Here is a 12,181-nt window from a genome sequence, read left to right on the forward strand (position 1 = left end):
CCCTGGGGGTACTCTGAGGTCTTCCAGGAGGTACATCAACTCCTCTAGATAGTTGCCTAGTTTTACAACAGGCTACAAAAAAGCACTAGCGAAGTCAGTACAAACTAAAATTTCATAGAGACAATGACTTGTTTATACTGATCTATATACTATACACTGAAATGTAAGTACAATATTTATATTTCAATTGATGAGACTGTAAGCTATTTTTCAGTAAGTGTGCTGTGTCACTTTTGTATTGTTATGTCTGATTTTGTAAGCAAGTAGTTTTTAAGTGAGGTGAAACTGGGGGTACACAAGACAAATCAGACTCCTGAAAGCAGTACAGTAGTCTGGAAAGGTTGAGTGCCACTGCTTTATGTGAACTGATATTGCTGCATCATCTGGTGCAATAGCATTAGCTGGCCAAACAGTGTGTGCTGGAAAGTAAATAATGCTGTTGGAGTGAACCTGTTCAAATAGAAGGTAAACAAGGGTTGTGTGGTTGTGGTGCTAATGCTGTGTTCACAATACTACACCAAAAGGTGCATTGGTTAGGCATGTATTGTATTAAATGGCAGCCTTAGAAATAGGTCAGCACTAATGGTCTTTGCAAAAAAGACTCTATGAGAAGAAGACAGACAGAAGGGGAGGCAGACAATGAATAAGAGACATGGTTCTGACTTACTCAACTTTACTTAGATACTTGGATATATGGCCAGGTTTAGTGCAGCTTAGAGAATTTCCTGAAATTATGTTTCAGGGATCCCAGAGAGTGAACAAAATCTCATCCCTATATGGAACTGTCCTCTACCACATACTCAAGCACTTGATATTCCTGGGAGACCATCTCTCCTCTTTGAGTTGCCAGGCACAGCTCTACATTTTGTCATGGAGTTTATGGTGTGGAAGGGGACTAGTCAGACAAGAACTCAGATATCCCTTCTCCTCTGAGTACACATTAAAGATGCCATAATGGTTTGGTTAGAGTCGAGAGCTGCCCCAGTATTTTTGTATGCATATAGTCTGGGATGAAAGGCCCTATAAGAAGTCAAGGCACAGCCAAGAAGGCAGAAGCAGCATAGCTAGTAGCAGCTGCTATAATTATTTCCAGTATTTTATTTACATAATTACATAAAAAGCATCTGAGATTCAAATTCCCCCTTGGTCTTGCTAATAGTATGGTAATTTCCCCCCCATTAATCACTCCAAGAGATAAGTAGGGCTGGGTGTGTGTTGTGTTCAGTGCCAGAGACTGCAATATAGTGCCCTGTTTCCAAAAAGCACCTATTGAGTTTCCAGATTCCAGGGGTGGGGGAGCGCAAGCCCACCCACATCTAAAGGCCCCTCCCCCAGCCTAAAGGGAGGAGCCACTGGATGCAGGACTCAAGTCTGTTTCCAAAAGAGGCAGGTGAGAGCATAGCTGGCCATGAGGAGTATTGGTAGGAGGAGTTGGGGAAGTGCTTTAGTTAGGGCTTTGGCCTTCTGAAGGTGGTTACTTGCCTAACTTGCTCTGAAAATAGTTAAGCACCAACAGTAGAGCCTAGATTTTAGAAGCTGGGCCAGTCCTTACTCACGCTAGGAAAACGATCCCTCGCTGATAAATGGATGTCAGCAACAGATGCAGCTGAACTGGTGCTGAAAACTTGACCCGAAAGGGCAGATGAGAACAAACTGCGTTCGGCACCATTTCAGCCACCAGGGTTAAACCCAAGTAACAGATTCAGCTGCTCCTGTTGCTGATACCTGTTGTCAGCAATGGGTAATTTTCCTTGTGTAGGCAAGGCTATAGTAATACACAGACTGGGGTGCATGTCCTTTCTATGGACATGTAGAAGCATCAGGCCCAATGCTACCCTAAGCGTCAAGTGCCATAGTTCCTCTCACATGCCTTAAGAATTTGCCTTCTAGAGGGAGGGGAGGAAGGCCAGTAATGTCAGGGGTTATCCTCTCGCTCTTCAGATTGGTTGGTCAGATCTGGCAGGCCAAGAGCCACTCCGCTGTAATGTTTCCTCCCAGCATGAGCAGCCCTGACAACAGCACCCCCCCTCCCCCAGGTGTGCAATGAACAGTCAGCAATGGCCATGAGCCCAGTGTTGCTGCGGGGAGACTTGAACCCCTAACCTTTTGCAAAAGGGGAGAGAGTGGCCCAAGGAGCCACTACTGAAACAGGAAAAGGTGGGGAAAATACACCTCCACCTGCTGTTGTGCACAGCAGAGGCATGGAGTCAAGGGAAAGCCCAGGCAGCCATGGTTTTTCTCCATGCAGGGAGAGAGAGCCCTGTCTTGCTGCTGGCTGGGAACGCTGGGTGTGTCCCCAGGAGGGCTGGTGAGGAAGTGAGCTGGATTTCCTGCCGGATGAGGTGCGATGGGATTAGGTTGTAACAGCCCTCCCGTGGCAGCCAGGGCTCAGCATCCCGCCACTCCAGGGGCTTGTTCCACCCCAATGTAATACACTGCACCCCACACAGGATGTTACCTTAGAGCAGCTCTAAAAAACCCACCAGGAGAGGGGCCTCCACTTGGAGCGGGGCCGGTGTGAGGGCCACGGCCACCCCCCACATGCAGCCCTGGGACCTTGCTGTCCTTCCGGGGCGGGACAGAGGTAGTCCCCGGCTTTGGCACCTTCCCCGGGGAGCAGGGGGCTGGCAGCAGGGGCGGACCCAAGCCGGCTAGGGGCCCCCGAGGGGAGCTGCCCGGCCCCCCCGCCTGCCGTGCGAGCCGAGCGCCCGCCTCAGCGTGGCGGAAGAGGGCCGGGCTGCCTTTCACTCGCCGATCCTCCGGGCGCTGCTGCGCTGCCCGGTCTGTCCCTGCAGCTCGCCCCGCTCGGCTCAGCCCCGCACCATGGAGGCTTTCTGCGGCTCCCGCTTTTGGGTAAGCGGCGGCGCCCCGCGGGCCGGGGCCGGGGCATCCCCCGGCGGGAGCAGCGCCCGGGTCCCCCTGGTCAGCAAGGGGGAGGGGCGCTGTCTTCCCAGGCGAGCTGCCCCGGGGACAGACAGAGCCCCCCCCCCCGGCTCTTCGGCCCCCTCCCAGGACGGACTGACGGGGGGTGGCTCGAGCGGGATGAACCCCCTGCTTGGGGGGTGGGGAGGACGGGAGAAAACAGCCCCCGGGAGCAAGGAGCAGTCCGGCCCCGGGAGATGGGCTGGAGGCCCCCGCGGGCTCTGTCCCAGCGATGGAGGAGATTTGCCATGTGCCTTGGGCTTAAAACAGGAGGTTTCATTCCCCCCCCCCCCATTTGCAGACCCCTAAAGCATTTCGAATGGGGACGCAGACCCCGTTGGAAATTTTGCATATAGTCTGCGGACCCCCGGGGGTCCCTGGACCACAGGTTGAAAACTACTGGTATAAAAGAACCCAGAAAGCCTGGGACTTTGGAGGAGAGGCAGCTCCCAGGCAGCGGGGCTGGCGTGTCTGCTCACTGCTGTAGGCTGGCAGGGGTGCAGGGCGGGATAAGGAGGGGTTTAAACCCCGGTGGGCACCATAGAGCTTTTCCAGCCTGCCGTGTTGACTTCGGAGCAGTCCCAATGAGGCTGGGGAGATTTGGCCCAGTGGGGTGGCTGAAAGAGCAGGCAGCATCTCATTGTAACCCCAGAGCATCAGCCCGCAATGAGCCCACCAGGGCTGATCAGGTTGAGTGGTTGGTGCCCTGTTACAGGGTGCTCTTGGGGCTGGATGGTGTTAGACCTGGGCTGGGCTTTTCAGAGGTGCTGAGTGCCTGCAGCCTTCACTGACTTCAGCTGTAGTTGTGAGTCCTCTGAAAATCAGGCTCTGGACCCTCCCACCCCCCAGCCTTGGACAAATCGCTTAGCCTCTCTGTGCCTTAGTTTTCCTGCCTTAAAATATGGGAGTCATAAGATACCACAGAGGGGGTGTGGGAGGCTCAACTCACTCCTGTTTGCAAAATGCAGCCCAGCCTAGTGATAGAGCACTGGGCCGGGACTCAGAAGGCCTGGGTCCTACTCCCAGCCCTGTCACTAGCCTGCTGGGTGACCTGGGGCAAGTCACTTCATTGGTTTGTGTCTCAGTTTCCCCATCTGTAAAATGATTATTAATGCGCTTAAAGCTTGTTGAGATCTGATGAAAAGGATTCTATGGAAGCTGGGTATTGTTGTTTTTTGAGATCCTGAGAAGGAAAGTGCCCTCACTTACAGCTGTCCTGAGGCTATTGATTTCTGCAGAGTTTAAGCTTCCATTCTTTTATAAAATTATTTCTAGCCCTTATGGTTGAGAAGATCACAGTCAAAATGCCAGCTAATGCTGTGGTGTTCTCTTGAGTCTGCAGACAGTACCTCGGGTACTGCTATTCAGAGTCCAGCCAACATCATTCAAAGGGTCAAGAACCGTATCAGTTTCATGATGTTGCTGTTAGTGAAAGTTCTGAGCAGCTACAGAGGCAGGCAAGGGGGGAGATGGTAGACTAGCAGAGACTTGCCCCACGTGTAGCAGCTGAGTAGCGCTGGGTGAGGAACATAGAAGCAAACTTTCCTTTCTTGCTGCAGCCAGGAGGCTGTGAAGTGGGGAAAAAAACAGAAATCACCTTCTTCTACCCAGCAACTAGGGGGGAAACTACACATTTATCAAAGACCTAATAGCTAGAAGATAATACAAAAGATGGAGTCCCCAAGCAGGGTGAAGCAGCAACACCCTGGTGGTGTTTGTGTGGCACAGTGCTCTGAGCTTCTCACCAGGGCTTGCCCCTGGACTTTGCAGGTGGGTCACCTTACTCCCCAGTCTCATCTTTCATATCACCTCTAGCTTGCAAGGCTAGTCCTCTAGCTAGCGGGTGTCTGGGGAGCGTTTCAAACTCTGACCATCTGAAACCTGCTAGAGTATTAATTGTGGGGATGTGTTGTCATTACTGTAAGGTGTTTTGAAGTTTAAAAGCACTGTATAAATGCTAAGTGTTATTAACAAAATGTACTCTTCAGCGTTTCCCCAAACTGTAGTAACAGCTGTTAATAATCCGCAGAGCTCTAGATCTCAGTACTGTGACCTGATCCACACAGGCAAACCCAAACATCACATGGAGCTCAATGAAGTCGCTGCGACTCAAGTCTGTGTGACAGATTTGGAGCGGCTTTGTAATAATTTATGAATACTCAATGAGGACCTGGTTATGAGGTTGTTTACTGTATGAATTATGTTGGTTTAGTTTAATAAAGGCTGTTGAGGGAAAAACAAGCAGGAAGTACAAAGAATGGATCAGGATTAGAGGGGGTTGAATAAATGATTTTTCGGTTTGGTGGCATTTCCAAAAATATTTGAAAAAGTCCATTTCAGGATGGGGAGTTGAACCTGGGTGTCCCATGTCCCAGGTGAGTACCTGAACAACTGGGCTAATGGTTAAAAGGAGAGAGACAGTAGCGACATTATGAACACTGCCTCTGCCTTCTGGTTCGTTTGTGAAAGGCCGAAAATATTTGTATCATATACGGGAAAAGTTTTGGGTTGACTGAAACTGCATTTTTCACGCAATAAACTATTCATCTGAAAAATTTCACTCAGCTCTGCTCAAGCTAAGCTGCTTTCCAAAAAAAATTGAGGGCTGTTACAGGACAATGGCAGAGCCCTGTGCTCTGAGGTCTCTGGTTTCATCTCCTGCTGAGCCTACAGGAGTGGTTTTAACCAGAAGGGCCAAAGCCCAGAAATGCACAAGGACAAAATAATCCTGGGACTTTAAAATGGGACACATTCTTAAGAGAGGAGGGAGTTGTTCAGAGGGGTTAGGCTGATACACAGGCACCTGCGGGGGCTCTCCGAAGAAGTTAGGTATGGAGATTACCATCAGGTAAATGGTAAGAGAGACATGCACATAGACCGTTTTAAAATCTTTTTTTCTCTCTAAAAGCTTTGTTCCTGCTGTAAAATAGACAGTACTTTGGTTTTAAGAAGGCTGTCTGGTGAGTATATTCACCGTTGGTCACAGACTCCAGAAGGAAAAAGCCGCGGGTGTCAGAACCTGTTGGACCTGCTGGGTAAGCTTGGTTGATGCACAAGATACTGTAGCCCAGTGTAAGAGTGGGAGAATTCCAGTTTGGGAGAGGTAAAGGCACAAGGCCTAAAACCTGTGGGGTACACTCAGAGAAACCACAATGTGGAGAGAGGTATGGCTAGCCCTGGAACTTTGACAGCATGTCCATAGCTGTTTGAATGGGGATGGATGTAAGTACATGCTAAATGCTTTGCTGAACTGTGGCCCTAGTCTGTTGTTATAGAACGGTAAAGTATTTATTTTATTAATGTGCATACAATAGCAAGGATAAGATTTTTCAAAAATGCCTAAGGGCTTGTCTATATGCAGCAGCAATGCTCACTCCAGGGTGTGATTTCTAAAGTGCATTAACATGCTGCACACTAACTGGTCCGTGTAGACCCTACTGATGCACATTAAAAGTTCCCTAGTGCACTTTAACCTAGAAATTACATTCCTGTAATGTGCATTGCTGTTCCGTGTGGACATGCCCTCAGTCCTAATTTCAAAAGTGACTTGGGCATTTAGGGGCCTAAGGATAGATTTGTACAGGTATTTAGGAGCCTAAAGATGCAGAGAGGTACCTTGACCCAGATTTTTAAAGGTATTCAGGCTTTGCTGTGCTTAGCATTGCAATGCTTTTGTTTCATTTAAAAAAGGCATTTAGGTACTTATGAGCGACAATTCCATTTTGGCTCCTAAATGTCTAAATCCCTTTTGAAAGAGATTTAGACTCCTAAATCAGTTAGGCATTGCAATTCTGAGTGCAGCAATGACTAAATATATTTAAAAATCTGGGGCCTACTGGAATTCCCAAAAATACTTAAGCACCTAACCTCCCCAAAATGAGTGGAACGCTTAGGTGCTTTTGAAAATCCCAGTAGGTGCCTATCTGTGCTGTTAGGCACATAAATATCTTTAAAATCTGGCCCTAAGTCACTTTGAAACTGAGATTTATATGCTTTTGTCTGTGTTCAGTTCACTATCAAATACATCATCTGTAGATATGGGGAATTATGTCTTGCTAGTAACAGAGAATACCTGTTCAATCAAGATTTCCACTATCTCTTACTACTAGTGTAATCCCTTATAAACAAATACACGTGAAAACAGTATACTATGTCTTGGCAATTATTCACCACACAGATCAAAATGTTGATTACATATAAAAGAAATATTCTCTTGTTTAACAATTCCCAGGAGGACATTGGTCCAGAGCACTAAGCTGTGCAGTAGCACTATTTGTTAACAAAACAGTGCGGGGGGGCCCCCGCAATAGTTACGTGTAAAATGTACCGGCAGCGATGCAGGCTCTAGATGTGGTGTTAATACTTTATGCAGTACTGTGACACATAAGTGTACTCACAAGTACAGGAGCTGGGGGAGAAGTTTTATAAACACATGGAGTTTTGCTTTTGAGAGTAGTTAACCATTTCAAAAGTAACTATTGGAGCTGCTTACCTAGGGATGTGGTGGATTCTCTATTACCTGTAATCCTTAAATTACAATCTGGATGTCTTCTGAAAGATGCAGTGTGTAGCTCAACAAACTGTCTGGTTTGATGCATGAATTATTGGGTGGAATTCTCTGACCTGTGTTATGCAGGAGATCAGATTTGAGGATTGCACTGGTCCTTTCTGGCCTTAAAATCTATGAATTTTTTGTAATTCGTTAGGATTATTTTCTTGGCTCTGTTACATTGTTTTGTCTGTCTGTCAGATTTCTATTTTGTTTGGTTGGCACACATCTTTGAAGATTATGGCCCTGATCCTTGGCTGTGCTGCAGTTGCTTTATTCTGAACCCTAGCACATAGTGCCATAATGCCAGTGTGATCAGCCATACAGAGATCATCCAGTGGTGCAGAGTTCCTTTGACACATCTCCTCTGGGCAGCAAGAGGGGTTATGGTTAGGGATCCCATAGCATAAACTAGAGCAGTCTTCCAGTTGCTCTTATATACACTGGGGGAGTGGACTGGTGCACAGCGAGATCCAGATTGGGGGGTATGCATATGTGATTCGAAGCCATCATTGCTCTCTTCCTTGAGTTGTGTGCTCATTTAGATCTAGCATGACCAGGTTAGCAGAAATCATGCGGTAACAATGTTGGGTAAGATTTTCAAAAGCATCTAAGGTCTTTAGAAGTTCAAGTCCCATTCACTAAGAATAGAGTTCTCAAAAGCACCTAAATGGCGTAGGTGCCCCATTGTCATTGAAAGCCAGTGGGATTTAGGAGCCTAAATCCCCTGAGTGCTTTTGAAAATTTTACCCTAGATACCTGAGGTGCTTCTGAAAATCTCCCTTGGTGTTTTTACACTTCTGTTACAACCGTTTCCTTATCTGTCTTCCTGAATTTCAGTGAAAACAATTGTGGGTTTTGTTTTTGTTTTTTAAATAAAATTCAATAAAAGCAATTAGAAGTTTAAAAGTGATCCTCTGTTTCTCCCCAGCCCAAATGGTGGAAAGTTCTAAGTATTCTTTTTAAAACACATCCCAAATGTAACAACATAAACATGTTTGAATACAGCTGTTCATTTCTGCCTTTTGGCTGGAGTGTGGATAGTTTGGATAAGAATGCTTTTTAACTGAATAAATGTAGCTGTCTTGAATTTATCACAGAGCTTACTAGAGTTTTCTTCTTTGTTTATGGTGGTGGATATACCAGTACCACAGCATTGTATATTCCTAAAGGATGTAATAGAATCCCTATTTTTTTTCTTCTATGTCCCTTTAAAACCTCAGCCCCTCCCCTCCTGCCCTCAGCTTGCGAGAAGCCCCACATATCTGCGTGCTTTGTGTGAAACTCCTTGCAGGATCAGGGGCCTAGATTATAAGATCATGGTCAAGGGACCTTTTTTCCTGGATTTTAAAACCAGAAGGATCCATTATGATCAAGAAGTCTGACCTCCTGCGCAACATAGACTAAGAATTTCATCCAGTAATTCTTGCATCAAGGCCAACAATTTGTTGAGCTAGAGTATATCTTTTACACCGGGGATGGCCAAGTTTTTGCCCTGATGGCCACATCTGGGTGGGGAAATTGCAGGAGGGCCATGAATGTAGGGCTGGGGCGAGGGGTTGGGGTGCGGGGTGTGGCAGAGGGCTCAGGGAAGGGGATTGGGAGCTCAGGGCAAGGGGTTGGGGTGCAGGAGGAGTTTGGGGTGCGGGCTCCGGCCCGGCGCCGCTTACCTCGAGCAACTCTGGGGTGGCAGCGGCGCACAGCGGGGCTAAGGCCGTAGTTTGCCCTCCCCTGTTTTAGACAGACTTCCAATCTTGATTTAAGGACTTCACGTGATGGAGAATCCACAACATCCCTTGATAAGCTGTTCCAGTGGTTAATTAGCCTCACTGTTAAGACCTTGTGTTTGTGTGATTATTATTATTATTATTTTTTGTACCGTACTTGAGCCTCTTATCTTTACTGGGGCCTCGGATTGCTTCTGTAATACACATACATCATAATCAATCCCTATCCCTGTTCAGTGTGTTTGCCCAGGCAAGGACGGTCTTTATATTTGTGGCGTTTGTATTGTACCAATGGCATTGTCTATTGTAAGGAAATTATAGCAGTGTGGTGCTTTAATGGCTGGCAGTATTTTCCAGGTCAGCAGGAGTTGCATACAACTAACTGAGAGCAGAACTTGGCCCAGTGCTCTTATGAGTGACACTTAAATCTTTCCAAAGAGTGAGGAGCATGCTGAGGACAGTACGCTGGTGACTTTACATGACCTGCTTTGTCAAAGAATGCAAGTTAACAGTTCCTTTTTGTGCTTTGTCCAGAGAGGTTGTGGTTTCTGTTCTTTGTGCTATTTCAAATGTATCATACCACCATTTTAGAAGGAGGAAGGTGAAGGACAAAAATTGTGCTGTGCATACAAAATAATAATTTAAATACTTTGGTCTCAGACACAGCAGTATACGAACATGAGTAGGTATTATTATTAACCTCATTTTATGGATGGAGAAACTGAGGCAGAGAGAGATTACGTGATTTACCCCAGGACACACAAGTCAATGGCAGAGTTAAGAAGAAAATCCAGAGCTGCTGGCTTTCAGTCACCTGCTCTGACCGCTAGCCATATAGCTCTCAAATCACTAACACAAACATATTGTGCGTTTATGTATAAGGACAGTATTTCTAAAAACAGTAATTTAAATGAATCCAAAGCTCCAGTGTTTTAAGGCTGTAAGATCTATTTTATCTGACAATTAGGAGCTAATGTTAATACCTGCTTCCTTGCAAAGCACCAGTGCTTAATTCTCAGAGTGCCACACACTTCTCTATGCCAAAGACTGCATCTTCAGGGAAGGGAGAGAAGGGAATGAGTGCTCATCTTCCTTCATAGCATAGCGAACTATGTCTTTAAAGCTCAGTTCTTATCTCAGCTATATGATACTGGCCACAAATTGCCTGCTATTTTATTGCATCATATATCATCTGCCATGTCTGTGCACAGTCAAATAGGAAATTAAGCAATATATGACCCATGTACTCGAGAGAAGTAGACCATAATGTTGATGCAGTTGTTACTTCGCTGGATCTGTCAGCCCCTATAGTAAAGCATTCGAGAATATATTTACGGGGATGATCCTGCACTGGGCAAGAAGGATGGGCATGATGACCTGTTGATTATTACCTTATTGGAGGCAGCATGACCTGGCCCGAGTTTTATTCTTGGCTGTGCCACTGGCCTACTGGGTGACCTTGGACAAGTCACTTCACCTCTCTGTTCCCCAACTATAAAATTGGAATAATGATACAGACCTCCCTTGTAAAGCACTTTGAGATCTACTGATAACAAGCACTATATAAGAACTAGGTGGTGGTATTATCTATCCCTGATTTCTGTGGTGTTGTGTGTATTGACAGAAAACCTTTTGGTGCTCAGAGTGAACAGGAGCAAAGTCCTGTCACTTTCTCTGGGAGAGGGCGAATGCCAACAATTCTTTCGAGCTAGAAATTATTTGCTCTTTCATTGGAACCTGACACAAACTGTACAAGGAATGAGAGAAAGTAGGAGATGACTCCTGGCTCTGCTGCGAGGACACGCTGATGTTTCAGCTAGTGCAGAACAAGTGAGCCCTGTTGTATTAGTGGCACAAGCTGGGACAGGCATGTTACACTGAGGCTTCAGCGTTTAACTGTAGATTTTGATTTGAATCTGTTAAGCCCTCTATGTTCCTGATCTTGGCCATTGTAGAGAGCATCTCCTATGGCAGTCCCTCTACTTCAGCTGTGCATAAGCCAGGTATTTTTGGAGGAAAGTCTTCAACTCTATAACTCATGGTCCCCAATTAGTCAGGTTTTGGACCTGAGTACGCAGTAGTCAGCAGTGGGCTTTTTGGCTCATGATCTGCTCCGGGCAGATGCTCATTCTGACATTTACTAGTTATGTAACCAGCTTTTTGTGAGTGTGGATAATGACATGGAGCCTGGTGGATGAAGCTGGTTTTAAGTGCCTGTGATAATTTCTTTCAGAGAGACCCCAGAGGGGTACAGTGGTCACTGCCTACCCTTCGTAAGGGCTCTTGGGCATACCTCCTGGTGGGTTGGTCATGACTTACTGGTTTGACTGAGTTGAACCTTCGGAGCACAGCAGGCCTTCCATTTATTCAAGCAGTGGCTTGAGGGTCAGTGGAGCGATGGAGTCCTTGCTGATGGGTGGGTCAGGGGTGGTTTAATGAGTGTGGGGAGAGCTGTCCAGGGATGCTGCCCATCACAGACAGCACATTGTTTCTTATAATTCGTTTTTAGCTGAGGAAAGATGGTCCAGTGGCTAGAGTTCCAACCTGGGCTGTGGGAGGCTGGGCTCAGCTCCCTGTGTGAGCTTGGATAAGTCACTTTGTCTTTCTGTGCCGCTGATCCCCATTGCACGACAGGGATGTTGTGAGGCACTCAGATACTATGGCAATGGGGGGCCATATAAGTACCTAAAATAGATAGAATGTAATTGCACCAGGAGACTTGAGGAGTAGCTGTCTGTTTTTATAAATAAATAGATAGGCAAATGATATGTTTCAAATGAGAGAACAACTAATTAGTCATTTTGGAGATCAGCTCAGGGCTTATTCCTCTCTTGATACCCTCATTTAACGCACAATTCTCTGCTCCCCAGATTAATCTGTGCCTTAACATTTGACAAATGCCTCATTTTTTCCCATCTCACTTGGAGCTAATCTTATTTTATCCAGGGACTCTCAAGTGATGCAATTGCAAGAAAGACATAAT

This window comes from Emys orbicularis, chromosome 13 (assembly GCF_028017835.1).
Source record: "Emys orbicularis isolate rEmyOrb1 chromosome 13, rEmyOrb1.hap1, whole genome shotgun sequence".
NCBI lineage: Eukaryota > Metazoa > Chordata > Testudines > Emydidae > Emys > Emys orbicularis.